The sequence below is a fragment of the Anser brachyrhynchus genome (assembly GCF_964034855.1).
Source record: "Anser brachyrhynchus genome assembly, chromosome: 3".
NCBI classification, from domain to species: domain Eukaryota; kingdom Metazoa; phylum Chordata; class Aves; order Anseriformes; family Anatidae; genus Anser; species Anser brachyrhynchus.
This window is the reverse complement of record NC_137696.1, coordinates 31,242,311-31,267,304: the sequence shown is the minus strand read 5'-3', so window position 1 is coordinate 31,267,304 and position 24,994 is coordinate 31,242,311. Positions and strand designations below refer to the sequence as shown.

Genomic DNA, 24,994 nt, shown 5'->3' with positions numbered 1-24,994 from the left:
TGGTCAGTCAGGATATTATGATATTTAGTTTACATATAATAGTGAGATCTGCTCCTAATGTTGATAATAGAAGTCAATGCAGATAAACAGCTGGAGAGCAGATCAGGAATTAGAAGACCTCAGTTCTAATGTAGGCTACGCCACTACTTAGTTAAGTCCAAAATACTTCATTACATAACACTCCTCTTCCCGCTACAATGTGCTTCTACTATGCAGCAATTAAAATTATGTAAATATTTCCTTAATAGATCCAGTAGCCTCAAAAAAAACAAGATCCCTCAAATGTGTCTGAGTTTTTGGCAGTATCCTGCAGCACATCAGTAATTTAACATATTCGGGTGCTTAGATACATCTAAATTACACTTTAAAGTAAATATTTTTAACATAAAATTAAATAATTAAGAGCTCCAGAAATTAAACACACACTTAGCTTCAGAATCCATTTACAGAATGATAATGATCAGCACCTATAAAATCTCATCAGCAGTAAAACACTGGAAGGGAGAGAGAATGTTTTCAGCAATAGCTGATGTCTGCATCAGCAACAAAAACAGTCTCTGAGCACTGGCATCAAGGAGCATTTGATGTGAACAAAGTGACATCTTGTTTCATCAAAGGTTAATGAGTACAGCAGCTCTGTCAGCAATATATTAAGACAGCAGTGTCACTGTTCGTCATACTTGGTGAGTTCAAGGCAGACTGCAAACATCACCATTTGTGGATTTGTTGGGACTTCTTCTACCTTCTGGTTCAGTAAGTTTAATGTGACAAGTTAGCATTTCACCATAAGCAACTCTACACTGTTTTTCTCCAGAGTAAAAATATTTCTCTAAGCCCAGAACTTGTTCTGACTGGAAAACTAGAGGCTTTTCTCAGAAAATTTTTTTCAACTAGAAAGAAAGGCAGAAAATGTAATAAGGCATCATTAACCACTTATATATATATATATATAATATAATTATATATATATTATATACATTTATATATATTTTATACATATATATACACACACACACACACACTTTCTGATAAAAACCCTTGATAGTTTGTTTTGTTTTAAGAAAACACTGTATTGCTTCGGGGGTTTCTTTTCAATAAAAAAAAGTCTGTAAAACTTTCAGTTTAGATATTTATCCATAACTGTCCATTAAAATCAGTGGAAAAGTGTATAGTAACATCAACAGGGAGACAAGGAAACAGCAGTGAGACAGAGCACAACCCAAGTTCAGCACTCAGTGCTCAAATTCTGCTGCTATGTTCAGTGCTGTTGAGCAGAATGATACTTCAACCAGCTCCTGAGCTGGTAGAGTTTTCTGTCACTATCTCAGCAGATTATGATGGGTAAAAAAAACCACCTGATTCCAGGACAGATTAACTAAAGCCTGGATGCACAAATAAGACTTTGGGATCTGGACCTTACATGCAACAGCACTTGTCACGTCCTATCATCCAAGTTTGTAACAAGTAATAGCTCATTTTCTTACTGGATAATATCTTATCTTTCTCTAACCTTGGAGAGGATGCAGACAACACTTCTTCATCTCACATGGCATTGGCTTCCACAACCCATGACAGAAGCCAAGGACAGGAAACTTCTTTCTGCTCAGAAGCACCCAGGTGAGGTTAAAGTCTCTGTAGACTTTAACAAGTCAGTGGTGTTATGTGATGTTTACTATGCTACCATTTACAAGCTGTGCTAATATTGTTGCTTCAAGTGCTTCTGAAGCCTTCTGCTATTGGCAAATCATGGCTATTTTCAAAGGCTTAGGTTTTACCTCCTCTGAGGGCTGAATGACTTGTTTGGGACAGTTTATTTCCATGATCATGTTTGTTTTACATGAACTAAACTTTCAGCTCAGTCAGTGTCTGGCTAGACAAACCTTCACTGCAACAGCTTATTGCACAAAGGTCTTATTTACATCATCACATATTTGTGTTTCACACGGCAACCTAGACTTCATGGAAGAATCACAGAAAACACGGTTCAAACAGAGCTCAGGCAGCCTTATAGTCCGTCAGGTTTTCTTATGCCATTCTTGAAAGAGATTTGTGTAATCCTGTTCTAAAAAATATGTAATGACAGAGATCCTGCTTTTTCCCTGTACAATCCATTCACCTGTCAAAAAGGTTCCCTCTCCCGCATAAAATGTCTACCTTATCCTTTTCTTGGTACAAAAACTTGTCTTAATCACCGTAAACATGGGAAATAGACTATTCTTCTCTTTGTGTCTGTTGCAAGGTTTACCATATATTCTTTCAGTCATCTCTGGATAGCTCAGGTCCACATGGACCTAGGAATGCTACCACCTGCTTTCTCCATAGCAAGCAGTTGTACTGAATCAGACTATGCAGTGATCAAGATTTTAACTGGCATTCTACCTGCTCTATTCATGTACAACAGAGTCCCATTTGCATAGTAAATAATATTCTTTCACTTTTTGGCTGGTATCCCACGCTATTTGTTAGGGATATAGATAGCTTGGAATTTGGAGATAGGTTTGGCAAATGCATTCTCTGGTTTTAAAAGCAAATGGAATAAAGAAAGACATGACTTTTGCCCTGGTTTCCTAAAGAAGTCAGTCCTACACAACCATGCTACACAAGGCTTTCTGTCCACTCATCCCACCCCCACTAGCAACTTCTAATCCTGTAGGTTACTTTCAGCCTGATTTGACAGGAATGAAGAGTTCAAAGACTGAGTATCTGAAAGATTTGTGGGGAAAAAAAAAAAAAAAAAACAGGAAACTGAAAAAGAACAGAGCCTATCTGAATCAGAATAAGCAGATAACTTACCAGGCATTCAGAATACTTTTCTGAAAGAGACCTACGAATTGTCTGTTTTGCAGGAAAAGTTTCAGCTGGAGCTTGTTCCCTATTAGAGCTGAACTAGCCTAAAACATGCTAGTTCCAGAACTCCTAGATCCATTTACATTAGCCTGGAAAATAAGTTTGCCATAATATAAAATTCTCAGTGAATAGGGCTATTATTCGTTTCTGTAAGGCTCCTTTCATCAGAAGATCTGAAAGCATGTGACAAAGAAGGCCTTGAGCGTTATCTGTTTTATGAATTGAAGAACAGACAAGGGAAGCACCTTGCCTGAGGTCAATAGATCAATGGCAAACCCAGGTGTCCCTCAAGTAGTTCAAGCAGTTGTCCATGCTGCTTCAGGCACACCTCAAACAGAATCAGATAACTTATTTTACTATCCTATTCTTCTCCCCGTCAGCTTGACACTCACTTAGAGTAGTGGTCTAGGCTACTTTTACATGACAGACAAGAACCAGTGGAACAGAACCTTTTTTTTTTTTTTTTCCAGAAAATAGCACATTCTCAGATTTTTGAAAGTGTGTTCACGAAAGCATCCAAATGCAGAGTAATTCCTACATTCCCATCCAAATGGGTAATTCCTACACACATTGGTTGCTTTTGAAAATTAAGTTTTCTGTGTTTTTGAGTTAATGAAGGGAGTTCAAGAATCATCTCCAGCCACAGCAGTTCTCTTGCAGTCGGAAGGCAGAAACTCTTGCTGAATTTTGTGCTGGGTTTACTATAATTGTGCAGAGAATTTCCATTTGCTTTCCCTCAATAATGTAACTTCTGTGCATTCAGAATCTAAATATATAATTTGCTTAAATACTTTGTAGGAGATTCTGTAGCCCTAACTATTGAATTCAGCTATGCTAAATAAACCTGTTCCATAATCAATGCCTATTCCCAAGCAGTTTCTAAAATCAACCTGCCTAAAAGATTCTCACACTGAAAATCAAATTTCATGGAGAATTCATGGTCATTTTACCAGAACCGTTTTTATTATTCCAGACAAATCCATTCAGTGTAAATGACCATGGGTAAAACCACAAAACAGTGTTCCCTCTGCTAAATATTAGCAACAAACAATGATTCATTTGAAACAAGACTTCCAACTGTAATTCTATCCCAATAACTAAATAAATGAGGTGCTAAAAGCACTGAATCCCAGTGATCTCTCTAATATGACAGGAGAGGAAAAAAAAACAACTAGCTTTTACCACAGAACAGCATTTAAAATAGAATTATCTGAGAGCCTCCCTCACTAGCACAAGTGGTCCTTCTGATGTCTTCACTTCCGTAATGCAGATTTGAAGGGTCTTAAAATATTAAGATACAGCCACTAATAAGGATAAAGAATACTAAGTGGCATTAGCTTTTTTAAATCTAGTTTCAGATACCTCATTCTGGACATACGAAAACCTTGATTTTCCTTCTTGTGCCTTCAGCGACCCTGGTATAAAAATGCTAACGTTAGTATAATTCCTTTGAGTCCCAGTGAAGCAAGTGTCCGGCAGTGTCTTTTTGTGTCCGGCATTAACTAACACTATTGGCAGACCTAGATATCCAACCAGCATCATGACTAAAAACATGATGCTGCACCACAGGTATTCTAAATGTGTTTTAGGCATATACACTTATCTACTTCTGCAGGAATACTTTTATTTGACCTTTTTTATTCTAGCTTTTGGCATTGCTGCAGTGAAACACTTCAGCAAATGTTTAATTTTCATCATGTATGCAACTGAGCTATCTTCTAAAAAGCAGTGCCTCTGCAAAGCGCGGTCTTTTTTTCACCTTAAGTGCAAAGAGGATTTAAACATGAGCCCGTGCTGAAAACCTGATGCTAGTTACAGAAGCCGAGCTGTTGGTAGCAGTCACCTTTCCAATATTGCTGGATCATCGTGACTAATTATTTAATAAGCATCAAGTCCTGCATTCTCTGCTAACGGAAAAAATAGTGCTTTTGAAAAGGATGTTTTTCTTTTTAGGAAACTGAAGCAGTTTCCAATAACATACAGTTTAAAACCAGTACAAATATACTACAGAGGAAACAAGTGAAAACTAAACAAAGCCTCCTAAAATGAAGGATTGTACCAGACATGGACAAGAACAATATTCTGAAAATGACAGCATACAAAAAGTATCTGTTTTGATGTGTAATGCACAGAAATGCTCTGATTTCAATAAAGAACATACAATGTTAATTAGGTCTGAGTTGAAAGTAATAGCCAACACTGTGGGGATTAGAGCGAAGTCTGAGAGCTTGCACTTACACTGGGGGTGATTTTTGTGATTTTTTATTTTATTATTTTTTGTTGGATTAAAAGTAATGAAAGGAGAAAAAAAGAGCCAATGGAACATGAATGAAAACCAAGTTAATTAACCCAAGTGATTTTTAGATGCATAATCAGTTTCAGAGCCTAACACATTGCTTTCAATGTCTAATTAAAACATGACTTGGGATGTTAAGGATTATGTATATGCTTGAACAAAGAAATTGGGATTTGGATTACTTCTTTGATCATTTAGGGTATGACATTGCAGCCTTTTATGCACATACCTAAATGGGATGGCTCACATGAATAAAGTTAGTTATGTGCATGTGTAATGGCCAAGGTCTTCACAAACACAGCAGAGAACTTTAGGACTGAAAGCCTAAAACTACGCTTTTGGCTTAAGAGAGAGACTCACAAGCTGTGTACTGCTACAAGTCAGATATTTGTCAATCAGGCACAGAGATAGTGCTACCACATATAGGGTTATATGTTTGCAAGACTGTGCTTCTGATGTGTGTGGTGGATTTGCTACACACAGAAAAACTAAGGGCTGAATATTCTGTTTTTATTTGCAGGCTTGGATCCCACTCTGAAAACCATTTGATTTCAGCAAATCGGTATAGTTACTATCTAAAATGAAATGCATGAGTTACAGAAGTCTAAGTGAAATCTTTTTCCCCACCTACTATCAAGGAGTCAAAAAGTTACAGTCAATTTAAAAATACAATTGATCCACAGTTAATGTAAAAGTTTCACACAACTATAAATTATAGTCATACGACAAACTATACATATGGCACCTAAAGCATTGTAACATCCACTAAAATGCACATACAATGTGTTTACTTTCTGGTCTAAGAACTGCCCCTTTTCCACATATTCAGGCCTTCAAGACTATTTTTAAAATATGAACATTGCTTTGAAGTATATAATCTACGATTTTACTTCAGAAACAAAATAGCATATAGCCAGTTGCACCCTTAATTCTCTGTGAGCACCCTTACAGATTTTCAGATATCAGAAGACCATAGCACAATGTAATGTGCTATGTAGGACTTCAAACTCTCCTACATCAATGCTATCTAGACATCACCCGCCCTAAAATGATGAGTAATCAGATACTTTAATCTGCCTTCCTAGCAGTAAGTGATTTATCCCCAAATATATTTACAGCTATATCCCAGGTCCCCACAAAGACTGCATGATGGCTCCTTCAGTCCAGCTAACGTATCCTTAGATTTACATTTGTATATCACAAATGGACGGGGGGAAAAAAATCCTTGAAAAACTGTTTTTGTTACTAGTTTAAAGTGACAGTACAAGATAAATTCTGTAGTTATCAGTAAAATATTGGATTCTTATTCACCCTGAATTCCTCTGTATTGCAGATCATGCTGCACATTCACAGGCCAGGTCAGAGTGCTTTAAATGCAAGACAAAAATACATGTTGCAAGACAAAAAAGACTGAGCGTGTAGTCACTGTGCATATACACGCTCAATATATCCATCTCAGATGTGCAAATCTTGAATAAAAATGGGCACAATGAAAATACAAAAATGCACAAATGCACAGCAAGTGTTAGAATGCCATCTGATCTTGCTTCATGGTCTGGTTGTGAATTTGATTGCTGAATTATAATACAGAGGCTGAAGATGTTTTGCTAATATTACATTTCTGTAAAAATGCTTCCCAAATATAAGAGAGGGAATACTTCATTTCTAATTCTCTTTGAAAACCTTATGGAATACTAAGCTTATAAGTTGTGTGCAAAAAAAGCCAGAGACAGCCTGAGATGATAATTTTGTTGTAGGGATGAAAGTAAATTTTTGTAGGTATAGAAAGTAAATTGCAATTAGTCAAAATCAATAACTGCAGTTCAAGTAGCATGAATTTGCTTAAGCTTCTACATCTCAAGAAGTGTCAGCATCAGCAAGTAAACTTAGATCTCAAACTCCAAGGATGTTCTTTTAGGAAAAAAGGTGGTATCAAGAGGAAAATTCAGAGCCAACCTCTGATTTGCTGCTTGTCTTCCAGGCTACCTTGCCTATGGGTGTTTCTGTAGTTGCCCTGCCTGTCTGAATTGCCTGCCTCCTTTTATATGTTTTAACTGTGACATGCCCTGGGACAGAATCATTATGCTTGCAGAACGCTTAGCACAATTGAGTCCTAACCTGTGACAAAGACTCTGAGTGCTAAATATCATGGAGTAAGGGTCAAAAAGTTTCATATGCCATTCCCTTACCATTGACTTACTGTGAAGGAGCAGGCAAATCAGTTCTCCTTCTAAAATGGGCTAAATACTACCATCTTTAGAGTAATGACAGTTACTTGTTTAATACTCCTCATTTTGAACTTTTAAAGTAGCTGAACTGGTCAATTATTACAAAGACTTTTCCTTCTCTGTGGACAACAAAGAAAAATGCTAACCAAGACAGAAGAAAAAGATTTAGTAAAGCCAGATGGATCCAGATCTGCAAGACTCAATGAATTCTAGTCTTAACTATTTCAGGTACTTATCAAAATGGTCTTTGAACCATTGGAAATAACCTCTGAGTTTTTGAGTTTGTGGGGACAGGGTTAAAAAGAAAAGAGGATGGAATCACAGACTGACTGAAGTCTACTGTAGTTTGTGTAGTGACAAACTACTCAATTCCTGGAAAGGTTTTGGAACAAATTATTAAGCAAACAATTTTCAAGTACTAGAATATAACAGTGATAAAGAGTAGCTAGAACAAATGACAAGTCAGTCCAATTTCCGTCTTTGATAGGTAAATAGCCTTGGTAGAAAACAGTAAAGTGGTAGATATATTTCAGCTTAAATAAGACTTTTGACTCATTGTACACAACTTTATAAAAATTTATCAAAGAAATATTTGAGATGCAAAAAACCTAGGGCATGTTCACAACTATAAACAGCATAGTCTATGTTCACAAGTGACTGGAAAAGAACATCTATTAGTGATTCACCGCCAAATGAATTCTTACAGAGGAATGAGTATCTGAAGGATCCTTGAAGTATCTGTCCTGGAAATAATTCTCATTTAATGAATGATTGGGACAATGGAGTAGGACAGGCAAATGCTGTGCTCTTTACAACTATGAAAATAGTAGAACATAATAAGGTGATAAAACAAGCTAAAACAATCAATCTGTCTAAAAACAGAAGATGAACTTCAGTGAAGGTGACTTTGAAGTATTGTATTAGGAAGGAGAAAACAAGTCATAGGTGCCCACAAAACAGATAAAGATTGTAATACAGCAGAGAAAAAAATTAAACAGGAGCATACAGTGTGACAGTTTAAAAACAAAACCTAAGTTTTTGTTCAGGTCTTGTAAGAAGTGCTGTAGAACATGGATCCTGCAGGTGAGGCCTGTATATATACAGGTGTATTACATCATGAAAGACACCTCAAATTACTTGTTATATATTCACGTACAGAGACTTTTGTTAGAGTTACATGTTTCTTCATCCAAACGTTGCATTTACTTGTGAGCCAGCCTTGCTGGGATCTAGGTACTTGCTCAGCTACTGCAACAACAACGGTAACCCTGGTCATTTCTACTGGGCCCCAGTGAGGAAAAATGCTATGGGCATCTTCAATGCCACTGCTAATGGCAACGAAAAAAAATCCTCTGCTGAAGTTCTTGCATATTATTATTCATGGCACAACTATATGATCAATATCACAACCATAATTTATAGTTGGTCAAGCAGATTTTTATAAGCTGCAATATGCTGTTTTTCTACGCTGTGGACTGTAGAAGTTTCTCATGAACACATGAAGATTTAGTAGTTTTAGCAAGGAGGAATGCAAGAGAAGATTCCAAAACAATGCACGTTCTGCCAGTAATATCATGACAAAATGATATGTGTTTGGCACAGCTCTTGCTACCTCTCCTAAGCTGAGCCATCAGGATTACATGCAACTACTTTTCATCATGAAGGCAGCAACTATGAGATTTGGCAGAGCAGTAAGCGTTGTGTGCTTCCTTCCTCACATTAATTCCTTCCTCATTTCTTCTCCTCAGAGATTGCTCTTATGTTACGGTATCATTGACTCCATAGGCAAGTAGCTTTTTAACTGAAAGATAACCAGTATGAGAAACAAAAGCATCTTTTCCCCTATTTAAGCAACTGTGTTAATGGTAATTGCAAATGGGTGGAAAATTGTTATGTTAGGTTTAGTATTGACAATCTGCCAGTCTCCCAGCAGTTCAGAGCTGTATACGTGGAATACCAAAAACTTCCAGCCCTCCTTAGCCACCAAGGTGTAATTTTGGCATATTACCCAAGAAAGCACCTCTCCAACTCCTACCCCATCCCTGCCTACCATGAGTACGTGGACTATATACAGATAGCAGATATCCAGCAGAGCATGCAGAAAGAAAACTTTTTCAAAACAATTAAATGAATTCAAGTAAATACCCACTTGACTTCGTAAGGGGGTTGGGCGGTCAACAACAAAAAAAAATTGCTACATAATTGGGCTTTGTTTTCTCTGTTTGGACATTCAATCCGTCCTCACAGCATCTTTGAAACCTTGTTTACAATGAAGACAGGTTACAATGGAGCAAGCTTGATAGAAGCTGGCGAAAGACAAGGTCCAGAAAGGACTTCACATACTGAAATCCATTTTGTCTAGGAAATCAGTGAAAAATCACTCTACAAAATAATTTGAGCCACATGTATAATTTCTCAAATGCTTTTCAATATTTCTGGATGAAGGGAATAAAATTAGGCATTCATACAACTGAATTGAAATTCTAGTCAGATATTACAGGAGTACGCAAAAAAAAATTATTTATCCTCTTATTTACTGAATAATTTGCTGAATTTTCTTCTAGGATGTGCACTGTCACGTGCCAGGAGAAGAGCCAACACAGGCTGACTGGAGGTATACTGGAGGTATGAACATAGGACTGCTTGTGAGACTACACATGAGACATGTAAGTTACACTATGCTTTGCTTTTGGCATCTAACAAACTCGTCTGAGTGAACATCCCTGCCAAAAATTACATTAGCAACAAGGTATCTTATGTCTGTGCCAACACATTTCCCTTCAAAAATGGAAATAACTTACCCCACGTGTCTGGCTTTCACTCATGTCTTGAAAGCTGAAACATATCTGTTGTAAATTAATTCAAGTTTTTGCTTTGGTTGAAGGGACCAGTCTGCTAGCTTCGTGGGATTTGGAGCACATAACATAAGAGGAGAAGCTAAGAGATCTTGGTTTGCTCAGTTCTGAGAAGAGAAGGTGAAGGGAGATCTTATGGTTTGTTTCATCTATATAATAGGAGCTTTTAAAGAAGACAGATCCAAGCTTCTGGAGATTTACAGTGAAAGGAAAGAGGCAACAAACACAAACTGCAGCCAAGAAAATTCCAATTATATACTAGGATTTTTTTTTCCTTGCTATGAGGGTGGTCACAGACTGGAACAGGAGACCAGGGAGATAGAGGAGTGTCCATTGCTGGAAAGGTTCAAAACCAGGATGCAGTCCTGAGCAACCCAAGCTATCTTTGAAGCTGGATCTAGCTTCAAAGTTGATCTTGCTCTAAGCATGGCAGCCTTCAGGCTCCCCTTCCAGGTTGAATTATTCACCGATTCTCTCAATGAAATCTGCAGCAATGCTGGTCTCTTAGAAGAGCGTCTAACAAGAAACAGGGACTGGTCCTAATGACAGCAAAAATAGAGAGTCAGCTTTAACATGATTCTCTCTAGGTCCCATACACCAGTGGGGTATTAAGAAGCATTACTGAAGATTTGCCCCATAATTTGTTGTGTATGCTGTAAAAGTATAAAATTATTTGGTTTTATTGACTTTACAGAAAAAGAACATGCAGTTTTTCTTTCTTTTTCCATTTTGCTGATATAACAGAACTCTCTTCTTTACACTTGTACTGCATAGGATACTTCTGTCTTTCCTTAAAAAGAAAAAAAAATGCAAACAAAAAAATGCAGAAAAACTACACACCCTGAAAAGCTTCCTATGGTTAGAACTAAAAGCAAGCAAAAAGAAAACCTAAACAGGATCTGAGCTTCATGTTACATTCACATCCAGCATCTGTAATCTGATCTCAACAAAACAGAGGTTTTGTTTAAAATTAATCTGAATTCTAAACAAACACGAGTTGGAAGATGCTCTTAAAGCAGATATAAATAATGCATTAAATAGGTACTGCACTGACCTTGGAGATCTTGCTTTAAAACCCATTTCTGCACAGATACCCTAAAGGACTGTGGTCAAGATACTTTGTTTTTCTCTGCCTTGGTTCTCCCTCATAAAAAGAATTGGGTGTCACCTTTTTGCTGATCTTTACTGGTTTGAACACATGGGACTGCAAATTCAACAGAAAAGGAACCGTCCTACTATAGCATGGACCTCAGTGCAGTCAGTTTGTCAAAAATCCCCAAAGTAGTTCTAACATATAACGAACAAAAAGGAAGAAAAAGAGCAAGTATTCCCTTACAAATATATTCTTGATTTGCTTAATTGAAAAGTGGTCAAATTTTGGATGGCCAAGTCTTTTTCAAACATCCTTACACAGCACACACTTCCAGTTATTCATGATGTGCAGAGAGTATCCATGAGCACACAATAAAGATCTCATTCGTTCAGCTACTATAAGGTAACTTGTTATAAGAAACAACAATTCTTATCTCAATGAGATCCAGATTTAGAAACATGATCCCATCCAATCTGCGTTAGGAACCCGAAGGAATCTAAACAAGCACATTGAGAGCGGAAATCTGACACACCAGCACAGAGCACGGTATTGTGCAGAACCGCATCATCCTTCTGAAGAAACATTTGTCTCTTTACAGTTTGCATAGATCTGCATAGCTGGCCTTGTGTTACAATGCCTTAAGATACCACATACAGATACCCTTTGCAGAGTGCAAATCTAAGTAATTTAAATAAAGGTGAAATGTAGAGCAGGCACATTACGGAAGGGAAGAGTTTTCTTCATACTGTTTTTGTTTCCAGCACTGTTTCTTAGAACATTCATCCTCAGGCCTTATGGTGAAGAGGTTTCCCAGACCCTCTTAAAGGAAGTTTTCTCCTTGCCTTTGTCTGCACATTCCTAGACATTTTAAAATCCAACTATGACACGTGCTATCTGGAAGCAATGACCACACAAAGGGCCTGCCTGCCAATGTATCCTGACTAATGTAAAAGAACAAATCCTCCATTGTTGCCCGTGCACCATATGTCAATACAGTAAAATCACTGTCTTCTGTATTCAAGGTTACATTTGTTTATGATTACAATGTTTATTTCTTGCTGTGAGACTATAGCTGTGCATGCTCTTTCTTCTGTTAAAATACAATTTCCACCACCCCATGTTAATTCTTTTCCCACCCCCCACCCACTTCTTAACAGAACACATAGCCAGAGGAGGAAAATTCTCTTATACATACATAAAATACCCTCATGGTTTGTTTGTTTGTTTAAGTGTAAATAGTCAGGTTATAACAGCACGCCTGTGGTGATGACATCTAAGTACAAAATTTTAGTTAAGTACCCATTTTACTTAAATATAAGCAAGTTGGTATTTCCACTGAAGCCAACTTGAATAGTTGTATACTTTGCTGTGCTGGGATGCTACTGAAAACACCACAAAGATAAGGAGACCCAGCTTCTTTCCCTGCTTCTCCCACTTGACCTATAACTCTGCTGCAAGTCTCTTTTCCTATTCAGTGCTTTCCAACCCAACACAGGAAAAAAAAAAAAGTATGATGTTTTTTCAAAGTGCTTTGAAACGTGAGGAAGGATCATTACAAATACATTGTCAATTTAGATTAAGATGTCTATGACTGCAAAGTTTTCAGTGTGCTGGACTTTCCACTTGAAGAACACAGACCCTGTTACTGGAGAACAATACTGCTTTCAGGTTTCCATCAGAGAAGGTGGAAAGACTGTACCACCTTTTTACAACTTGGTGGCACCTACGAGAGCTCTGCAGACAGATGCACAAGAAGCAGCTATGGTAACCTTCCTTCATGAGCCTGCTCTTGTCCGTTGAGCTCTCTCTCCACTAAGAAAGAGAACATAGCTCTCTACTGTTTACTAAGTACAATTTTCTTTTAAATAACGCAATGCTGTAACACAAACATCAGGCAAGTCAGACTCTCCAGTCCTTGTAACAGACTTACTCCCGTAAGAAGTGCTCTCTAGTGCAATCAGCTGTTCCAGAAAAGTTACAGGATGTGGTACTGTCAACACGTGTCCCAATGAAAGCCTATCCCCCATTAGACTCCTGCCGGAACAATAATAAAAAGTTCTCTGCAGTTTCCCATGGGAGTGATAACTCTTGCCTCCCTGGTGTGGTTATTGATAAAAATCCAACTGGGGTCAGGATGAATGAAGGTAGCCACCAGGTTCCACCCACTCACACAATATACACTTTGTCTAATGTGCTGTTGCAATACAAGCTACAATATATATTTGAAGTAAATATTTGGCTAGTTAAGCAATTATGCTGAAAGGTTTCCCTATCTTTATTATACCAGAAAGAAATGCATAAATCACCTGATCTTATACCTTTGAAGAGATTTCCTCTAACTGGGGCAGTGGGAAGTGATTTTCAGATTGCGAGCTGGAGTAAAGAAAGGGAATAAAGGAAAGGCATTAAGGCAGTGTTTTTTTTTGTTTTTTTTTTTTTTGGTTTTTTTTTTGTTTTTTTAAATCAGGCAACAATATTAATTATTTGCTGATGCCACAACAGGTTTCCAACAGGTCAAACGCAGCTGCATATAAAAGGACAGGTGTGTTACAGCTCTGAGTGCTCTTTTAATAAAGATAACATCTTTATTGTAAAGGAACAAAGTTCATCATTTCCTGTTAAAGATGTCCATGCAATACTAGTGCAATAGTCATAACTAAATATTCATTGTTTGTGCAACAGCTTTCATTCTTGAGCTCTGCACATGACTTGCTCTTATAACACAAGTTTGTGCCGTGACAACTATCAGACTTCAGTTGTTCTTCAGAAACAGGATGAAATTACGAGTCCCTGACTTTGTTTTTTCTGCCTCTGTTTACAAGGACAAGTTGCTTCATAGTTTCAAAGGAAGTCATTACTATAAGGATAATTTGCTTGGATATGGATGAGAAAATACTCAGCAGCTACGTTTCTGTTTCTTCTGCCTATCTCTGGACGTAAATTAACTTATTAACTAACAAGGTAGGGCAAGTAGAACAAAAAAAACAACTCGGAGACACAAAAGACTGACCCAAACAACTCAAAGGCCTTGTGAGTAATAAAACATCTAATATTTGCTTTTATAAATGTTACATCCTGAGTGACTGCGGAAGTGTGATTCGTGCAGATATCATTATTAATTCATACCACTTTGCCTGCTGACTGTACTGCTCATATAGTTAAATTCACATCTATAAAGACATGAACCTAGAAAAATAAGAAGGGATATAAATTTCTTTGAAAGAACATGAGTGTTAGCCTCTATAATTTTCCAGGTTAATGCTGGAAAAGTTGAGTATTAGGAAGTAATATTCTAAACACACAGGTTTGAACTATTGGATATTTAGGCAAGAAATACTGTTCTTAGTATTATGGCTGGCCAGAAATGTTAAAAGAAGATGAGTTTATAGCTATTAGTGAGGGGCAGTGAAAAGAACAAACTATGTAATCCTCCTTGCACCTTATTTTAGAGAGCTTGGTGGAATTAATCAGTGTAACAGAAGGGTAAACAAAGTCACCAAATGCACTCAAGTTAAGCCCCAATATACTAGTAATAAAGAATACCAATTCAAGTATCAAGGCACAGCATATAAACAGAAAATGGGGTCAGAGATATTTGCGGTCCATTTATTCATTAACTGTACTGCCCCTAAAAGACAGAAATAAGGGTAAAAGATGGGTGCAAATAATTGGAGATGAACAAGCTGAAAACGTAGTTTTCTTTTGAACAGAACAGAGATTCTCTTCCTCTGTAGATTTTCAGTTCATTCACACAACCACATATGAATTCACCACTAAAGAGTTAGGACCAAGACAGAATCTATTGACTGTGGTGCTCTAAACCTAGCTTTTCTGTATGTATGTGCAGTACATCAAAGCCACAGACAGGAAAATGGTACCACTGAAGAAGATTTCAACATATATCCAAGAACTGTTCTCATACAAAAGAAGAGAATAATTAATTTGAAAAGCTAGAAGACAAGAATGTCCCTCTAATTTCCCAACATGATCTAAGAGACACCCTGCAACCCTCATTAGACCACACTTGGGGCATGTAACTGTGGGGCATTTACAAAATCACTGAGTCAGGAGTTCCGTTACAGAAGAAACAACATTTGAACTGAAAATAATTAGTTTATGGACTTAATTCAAAAACTTCCCACCCTCTTTCCTGGGGGGCGGGGGGAATGTATCAGAATGCATAGAGCGTGAATACTAGATTCCTTACCTCGCCTTTTCTACACAGGCAATATACAATGTTTGGCTTACAACTTGGAAAGACTCACAGATCATTTATGCACAGCATATCATCAGGAGCAGCCAAGGATGCTCTTATTCAGATGGAAACATCTTAGTACTTGTTAAGAGTGCTTACCTCCATTTATCCCACTGAAGCTAAAAACTCAGCTCAATGCCTCGACATACAAAGACTAATCTTCCTAATAACAACATGTAAGCTCATGAACCATGAGGGAACTGTTTGATTGCTGGTAACTTTGATGAGGGAAAAAAAAATAAAAAATAAAAAATAACCACTATCTGAAATTTCGTGTTAAAATATCTCACACCACACTAAAGTCTTGTGCCCTGCTTATCTTTCTGTTATAATTAATAAATGAAACGTAGAAAGGTTTTGAGGCTTCAGAATGTTCAATAATTTTCATTATTAGCACAGCAAGTAATTAAGAAACAATTACAACAGCAAGCAACAGCATGAAAGAGCAAGAGTAACTCTATTCCTGTCAGTTCCAGAACCACAATTGTAATGTTTACACTCAGCCTGTTCCCTCACCACTCACTTATTTGATAGATCTATTGGGATTTTATCAAGCTGATGAATTATTACTTTTTGATGATGAAACAACTGATTATTTTCTACATATTAATGTACTGTTGCTACACAGTTCTTGCCATCCTCTTATAAGGCATAGTACTTACTAAAGCAAATTAGCACTTGCAGTTTTGTTAGTTTATTAAAAATGACTTTCTGCAGAAGGTTGATCTATGTGATAATATCCAGAAAATTGCTCCCATAACAGAAAGGAAAAATCAGTGGAGACTAAATGGGAGAAGGGCCAAGTTCTACTATCATTGACCTCACTGTAAATCAGTCCTCTGACTTAAGGTCAACTATTTCAGATTGGTACTCCATGCAGCTGAGTACCTGGGAATGATAAAAAACAGAAGCTAAGCAAATCTTACTTAAAGGATTTGTTCTTCTCAGTAACAAAATGCACAGAGTTTAGGACATATATGTATGACTAGCTTAGATTACTTCCTCTCGTAGGATAAAATACACTTTTCAGTAACACACCTATCATATTTTTTTTCAGGTACTAAAGAGAGAGTTGAGAGAGGATCAATCCAGCTGCTATGAATAATTTTGCAATTATTTGCTCCCAAAGCTCAAAAGCCTATGGATTAAGTTTCAAAGGTACAGAAACCGTTCTCTGTATGTATTCATGACTGGGATGGAAAGTCATGGAAAGATTTTGTTTTCACCTGTCAACATCTCTGTGTTTCCTTGATACAACCTGTAGCCGCAGTCTACAAATTTGAGTACTAAATCAGGGGAAAAACCCAATTCCTCAAATTAAAAAATTGCTCATGGAATTTCTCTGAGTTTAATAGCAAATCATAAAGAATAAACTGAGCCTCTATTTCTATATTACTGAGCCTTCCCAATAGCTGAAAAATAAACCAAACTCTTGTTATTGTGTAAATGGTCTTTTATACAGAATACGTCACATGCAATTATTGAGTTTGTATGAGCCAAAGCAGGTGTTTCTGGCAGAATATAGGAGAGTTTCTACCACTGATGATTCAAGTACAGATATAACTGATCACATGTAACTTTGATCTATCTATTCTGAAGGCATTAATACTTTCCTTAAAAAAGACCTTGTTTCTTATATAATTGAATGGCTTGCTTCAACATAGCAGGTCTGATAACAGCTTTCACGTCTTGGTAGAGATTCTAAGTACACTTTATCCAACATCCTAAAATACATGTTATGCAGTACATTGGGCCTCTTTCAGTTAAATACTTGCCTAGTAACTTTATTTCCCCATATTGCAACAACAGGTTTGCTTTGCAGAATTTAATCACAGCAGCGTTGCCCACAAAACTACACACGGCATGCTCTATTCCGTTTTCCCACGCTTTTTAATATTTGTCATATTTCATCTTTTAGTGCAGTCTTAATGAGAGCATATTGGAACACCACAGAACCAGGCTCATAAGAATGTGGTCTTGAAATAAAACATGGAACAGAAGGAGCATTGTGTTACAGCCTCTGTTAATGTTTTAATGGTTGAGAGATTTCCAGCATGTTGGCAGTGTCAGGACAAACCAATTTAATAAATTATTAACACTAATCAAACATTTTTATGATGGCAGTCAAAACTTCCTTGGCAGTTAAGGTTAATTCTGTTGAAGTTTGACAAAGATGTTACTGTTTGATGGAAACCATGTTTAAAACTACAGCCTCCTTCAAATCAAAACCTCGCGCTGCACTAAAGAAATGGTTAAGCAACACGTCTCAAAGTACATAAAGAAACAGTGAATGCAGAGCTACAGCGTTCATAGGCAGAGCAAGAGCTGACGAATGGTAATGAAATGTAAATTGATTACAGCACATATAATATGCCTGCCACAACTTGGAAAAGGATAGAGACTGTTATCGGGAAGAGATAATGTTCAAGCTGTCAAAAGGAGAATGCTAAATCAATAAATAAACAAAATCTAGGAATTCCTGGCATTTGACAACAGGGGTAGAGAAGAAAAATAAGAATTCTGCCACTTTTGAGGTATTAAACTTTGGAGAAAATATTTTAAAAATCCTTTCGTTCAAAAGGTAACTAATTATAACAATGCCAGACAACACAACATTCAAGCTCCAGCTCATCTAGCCCTGCCAGTTAGTTTAAATCCAGCACAGCGAAAGCTAATGAGGGGTATAGATTAACAATACAATGTTTCTTAGGCCTCCCCTGGGGCATCCAAAGTCTATAGATCATCAATCTCCTGCAAATTGATGTAGTCAGCCTGTGACAAGGGTCAGGTTTCCAGGACCAGCTACCAGGCATGATCTAGTCATTTTGAGTTAACCAGACAAAGCTCTGTTCTGCTGAGCTCCAGCCACATAAAATTCACAGTTCCCCAGGCTTTTAGTGAGCTGAAATCAAACCATAGAGAACTCTCTGTTCTCCTCTATACCCTCTACTTTCAGATCAGCTCACCTTTCTGCAGTGATGCTGTTAGTATTTTGCTCTCTTACACATGATGCCACCTTGGAAACCTCAGGCTCACAACCATATACTAACCAGACAGTTTATTATTCTTTTTATTCACACTATGCTGATTATTTAAATCAAAAGTAGTGACAAGAAGAAACATGATTATTTATTTTAAGCATACAAGAGCAGTGAGGAAGAGAAAAAGGTGCTCAGCAATGCAGGTCTCTAAAATAAAAGAAGTTTTGTAGGAATATCAAAAACTTTTGTTTGCACTCGATATTTTTATTGAATAATCACATATAGGGTCTTGCTTTTATCCAACAATTTATGGGCCACAACTTTTCCAAATACTCTATGAATTAGCTCAGTACATGCATATTTGTTCAGCCACCTATTAGCTTAGCTGAAGTCAGTGGATCTGCATGCAAGCTTGGTGGTAAGCATGCCTTCCTTCACAGTCACAGCACTGCAGCCTTGTCAGCTGCACTGAAAAGCATCCCTTAAAATGGGAAGAGACAAACAGGCAACCAAGTATACAACACAGAGAAAAGTGAGATGTTATGTCAGTAAGGTTTGTGCAGCCTGAACTAAAGTAGTTTTGAGGTAATAAAAAGTCCTCTGTTGATTTCAATGCTTTTGATGGCATCCATAGTCCTACAGAAACTGCAGCAGATAAGATTTACATAGTACCTATAGGTTTAGCACCACTTAAACTTACAATTAATAGTTCTTTCTGAGGGTAACCTTCTTAGCTGTTAATCTGTCTCAGAAGGATTAAAAAAACAAGCTGCCATATAGGGAAAAAAATGGATTATAGGATCCCCTCTACCTGAAAGGCAGATTTCTGAGGCATACAATGTATTCCAGTTAATTTTAAATATTCACAGCTACTTGTGATCCAGAGGTGTGAACAACAAAAAGAAAACAGACCTTTCTATCCATGATGGAACTTAGACAAAATTCAATATATTTGTTATTCATAATGTTACTTTGACCAAAATCCAGAAATACACTTTAGAATATGGATGTTCACATAAGAATCCCTGCAACAGTTACTTGTGCATTTATTAAACAAACAAACAAAAAACAAAACCCACAAAATCCTCAAATTCATTTTTTATTTTGTCTGCTCCAAATGGATGTCAAGCACTGAAAAATGGGCAAAAGAAGGGAGCAAGACACTTGTGGTATGAACATCTGATGAACATTTGCTCATATTTATTCATGCAAGCACTCTGGAATTTCTCTGTCATGGACAGTCTTCCAAACACAACGTCATGCATATGAATGTGCACGAAAAGCAAATAAAAAGATGCACTAATACCTTTGAAGTAACTTTGTGGCTTTTATCTGATGGATGCTTGTAAATGCTTTGTTTCATTATTCATTTATTTATTTTTTTTTCTTCCACACTGTCAGCAAACTTCTACAGGGGAAAAAATTTCTACGTGGCCAGGCAGCTTCAGTTCTCATTTTCCGCTAGCCCCTTTGGGCAACAACGTGGCCTGAGCAAGTTTGTGAAAGACAACTACACGAAAGTGTTCAAAATTTAAGCTTGTACTCAAAAGAATTTCCAGGGTTTTTCAAGATGAGCTCCTGTCACTACACTAGCCAGCGATAACAATTCACCTCTTTATTACATTAGCAAATTTTTACATTACTTAGAATGTAGCCAAGGATTGTTTGGGGTTGCAGTACTGGGATTACAATCTTTGAACCATCTTGCAAAATGGTTGTAAGAAACATGAAAAGGATTTGGAAGGAGTAACACAAATATTGAGAAATTATTTATATCAAGAAGACAGAGAAACACAGACAGAAGAGAACGGAAAGACCTGCAAATTCCATTGAATTTGCAATCTGAAAAAGGTGTTTGAATACCTTTGATATGCCAGTATCACACATCACTAGAACCATCCCAATTCAACCAGTAGCTTCAAGGAAACATTGGGAAACCTGCATGCATTCATCCACATATCTAAAGGAATTTTGGAGGGACACTAAGGGAATGCAAGGGCAACTGTGCCCAATCTGTGGACTGTAGCACATAGCCACAACATGCGTCTTTTTGAAGAAATAATATTTGAGCCTTTTGAGATTCCCCAAAGGCATACTTTTTATCCTACACTTACTTAAAAAAAATAAAAAATGTTTGAATTGGTGTGTGTACATTCATCTTTGAGCGCCTGTGTGTTTTAGACACATAACCCATCAGTTAAAAGCAAAGTCTCTATTTAAGCTGATATGAGTGTAAGTTTGAACAAATAATGATTACAGCTCTTTCTTTTAGTATAATATCACTCATAAGTGATTTTACCTAACAATTTTGCATGTCTTTTGATTTATCCTGTGCTAAAGACAGAACATACATTGACATTATTGTAGCTAGTTACTATTAGGGTTATTGTAGGGAACGGACTTTTTTAGAATGGCTGATAATATAAGAAGGAAATACATTATTAGAAGTCAGTATCGAGACTTTATTTAAATACAGATTCACCTGGAGTGAACTGTGAGCTTAAGTTGCTTTCTTTTTTTTTTTTTTTTCCATTATTAAACTAGAAGAAGGAACAAATTTCCCCTTCAGGGGAAGTATATGCAAAGATATGCTCACAATAAGAGAGAGATCCTTTAGAAATTGTTTATGGAAATCATGCTAGTTATCCATCTAAAGTACCTGACTGTGTGTATCACAAGTAAGAAGTACGCAGGTCTGTTTCACTTTGCGGATGCAACCAGTGGCCCGTTCAAATCCCACCTGTAAATGGAAGCCCACTGCAAATCTATTCCCTGAATGAGCTCTGTGCTGCTGACCTCCATTTAAAATCTACGCTGCAGCTTCGCCACTGCTGAGAATGCTCATTAGCTTTGATCAGTAGCTAAGGATGGAGGTTAAAAACCTCAGGAGCTAAGGATGGAGGCTAAAATCCTGAATCATAGAGGAAATGTAAGACATCATTTAGGCATAAACTTTTACCTATCATACCTGGTGATCGAGCACATTAGCACAGGTCATCTAACCCTGCTCTCTCCCCCACCTAGAACAATTTCCTCCACTCCTCCTCAACTGCAACAAGCCCTCCTACACAACTATTCCTTGCAGGAGTAAGAAATTTTACAGTGGCTATTGCTCTAGAGGAAAACTGCTGAAAGTCTAGCCTCCGACCCCAAATCAGTGTGCGCTATTACAGGCCAGGAGAGCTCTGGTCCAACTGCTTCTCCATCTACAGAGCTGTTACTGGCATCAGCTCACCAAGTGAAAATCTGTCTTCCTATGCTAAAGCTAAAAACAAATGCTGTGCAGGGCAAGCCAGCTTTCCCTATAATAATAAATCAGGCTGGTCTGCCTGTACAGTACATTGGAGAGACGCTTCACATGAAAGTTCACTATTCCTCTCTGCGAACAATGCTGTTCCTCTTCCCACTTTAAAGGCTCCCACCCTCCCCTGCTTCTCTTTCCACCAATCTTTATTTGGCTGCCTTTCCAAGGGTGGACAAGAATGCTGGGCAATTCTCTGAATCTCTTATTTTCAGAGAACAAAATACCTTTCTCCCATCTAAGAGAACTGATGCACTCTGCTGGCTTCGAACTCTAAGAACCTCTCTGCTGAAGCAGCTGTTGAATAATTTATATTTCTTAGAACTGAGTTGAGTATATGTACATTTTTGCTTTGATATATACAATATGGTTGTTTTTCCTTCCTTTCCAATACCATCTTGGTTTTCACTTAAAATTTCAAGGTAGGAAAATCTGAAAGGACTTCAGAGTCTGGGAAAATGATTTGGGTTTGGGAAGAGAGAAAGGCAGTGCACTTTTTTTTTTTTTTTTTCAAACGAAAGGAAAAAATCCTGAACAGCTTGTAATTAGCAGTTCTGAAAAGTTAAAGTTTATTCAGAGGCACACAGCATGCCAAGTAAACCTACAAGAGATTCCTTAGTTTAACACGCCTGAAGCTGGACACAGTTCCCCTAAATCAAAGCACAGCTCGCACTAACAGTTGCAGTATGTTAGTGGCTGGATAGTTACTTTACGAAGAATTATAAAGTGACACAGCAGTCTGGCTGAAAAAAACACACACCATGCTTTGATGTTTTTAACCACTAACTTCAAGAGGACCAACAGAGACCTTCCTGTTTTTATTGCAGCCTCTCTATCATTCCTCCCCCTGCTCCCTCCCTCCGCTCCCACTGTTAGATGGAGGACTGTTATCTTTCAGTTACTTTGTAAGGTTGACTTGTTTACAGACTGGATGTCTCTGTTTACAGGCCTATATCAGAGAACAAACAGGGCAAGTGTGACTTCCTAGGATCTGAAACGTGATTCTTTTTCCTCTTGGGCAAGCAGGAGTGGCAAGGGAGGGGGAGAAGAAAGATCCCATAATTGTCCTTCTCCTGGTCTGTTTCCCCTCCAGGTTAAATGTACACACCTGTACCACACCAAGGTATTTTAAATGAGCCAACTGCTTAAAAATCAGCCTAGCACAGCTCCACAAAAAATGAACAGCAATTGTCTCAGCAAAAAACAGGTCTACTTCAGAATCTGGTTCACCAACAGTAAAATCAGTGCTAAACAAAGGCTTCTCTTAAAACTGCTGTTTTTAAGGTTTCATATTATAGATCCATTTATATGTTTTTTGGGGAACCTTAAAAGCTTATATCACATTTTACAAGGGACATTTAAAGGGTGTCAATGGGGTAATTATAAGCATACACACACTAATGATGAAATTTTAGAATCTATTAATAGCATGATTTTGGATACTCTTTATCTTGAATAATATTTTACCTCAGGCAGAACCTTAAACCAGTCAGTAAGAATAGCCTTTAGTAAGGTCCTCAAATGACATGATAGGCAGTTTGCTTATATCACTAATGGCAGATTTCTTTTAGTTTCTCCATGACACTTGGGTTATAAACACCCCAGACAGGGTATGGCTCATCCTTACTAAGGATATTTTATTTTTACACTGATTTTTTTTATTATTTAAATTGTAGGATTCATTTTTATAAGCCCCTGGTTTCAAAAGGCTTTCTTTCACACAAACACACTTGGAAGCACAATGGACTTTTAAAGGGTATACAAAGAGGCATATCCCATTCATTCTTTCAGTACTTCATAGTGAGAGGGTAAGCCAGCCAGTTTTGAGCTTGATCTATCTAGGCCCTCTTGCAGGTTGCTCACCAGAGGAGACTGAAAAACTTTTGAATTCAAGAAAAGATTTAAATTTAATTCAAATGAAATCTAGGAAGTCAACCCTTTAAGAACAACTCCCTCCAAATAAACAGAACAGACAGGACAGGAAAGGAAAGATTTTGCATGTGGCTCTCTTTTCAACATCCAGGTCCACACAGGTGGGGCCGTAGGACCTGGGCGCTTGGTTAGACATAGCCCAGTTACTCTGTAAGGAGCAGCAGCAGTGCCCAGTCCCTGCTGGTTCCCTGCTGGGTTCTTCACACCTACTCTGAACCCTGTCTGCTCCTTGTTCCTCACTACTGTCTGAGGCAGAGTTAGCCAGTCTGCACTGTGACTCATGAGTGCTGTGGCCTCTGGTCCCTATTCTCTCCAACATCCTCAGTGCCTTCCCAGAAGAAGAGTGAGTTCCCCTCCCTCCAGGGATTTCTCCCCTTCTTATTGATAGCTCACATCACAGCTTTGCAAACCAAGGGCTGGAATAAATGCTGCCTGCCACACACCCATGCTGTGCAATGAGATGGACAATCCAGCATGAGGTCTGTCAGCTCAAGAGACTGAACTTTTGAAATAAAAGTGAGAATTTGGTCTCTGCTGGAGTTTGGGTACAACTTACTTCAGCAGTTAAAAACACAGTACCCTAATGCAATTTAGCTAAATTGCAACTAATGCATCCCACTGCCTCTCTGCCCACTGCTAACAGTAGAGCTGTTTCTCCTTAGCTGGCCTAGTTTGAAAGCATCCAAGGTTACAAGTCTTTTGGTTTTCTCCCATAGCAGCAGATTTGTCTTGCCAGAGACCACCTGCATCCTCCCAGCCTCTCCAACACACTATGTTCTCCTTCCACTTTCAGGGTTGGCCTTGCAGGAGGTGCTGGCATGTGCCCTTATCTGGAATTTCACACCTGCAGGGCTTCCTCAGCCCCAACTGCACAGCTCCCTGTGTGCGACGTGGGCTTCTCCCTCTGCGGTCTCATTGCTCCGGAAGCTGCGGGCAACAGCAAGCTCGGTACACTCTGCTCCTGCCAAAAAGCAAGCAGCAAGTGAGGAGACAAACTAACCCTTCACAGAGCGCCAAAGCCTCCCGGCACAGCTCTGTGTAAAGGGAGTGCAGAGGTTTGTGGCCATTCTGTTTTGTTTCAAACTAAACTCGTGGTCCATCATACTCTTTTCAGTTTTTGGTCTCATCTCAGGAAAACAGGGGAAATTAAGTTATATGAGTAGAAGGTGGTTTTTAATCACAACCACTTTTTCCTTGGAGACCAAA

General features: G+C 38.0%; 1 long non-coding RNA gene across 1 annotated transcript; it reads left to right on the top strand.

The window, feature by feature from the left end:
- The first annotated feature begins 1,085 nt into the window (after window positions 1-1,085).
- Window positions 1,086-24,745, top strand: LOC308192511. Its single transcript, XR_013948864.1, has 3 exons — window positions 1,086-10,037; window positions 14,142-14,349; window positions 15,545-24,745. It is a non-coding gene; the product is annotated as an uncharacterized lncRNA (long non-coding RNA).
- The last annotated feature ends 249 nt before the right edge of the window (window positions 24,746-24,994 follow it).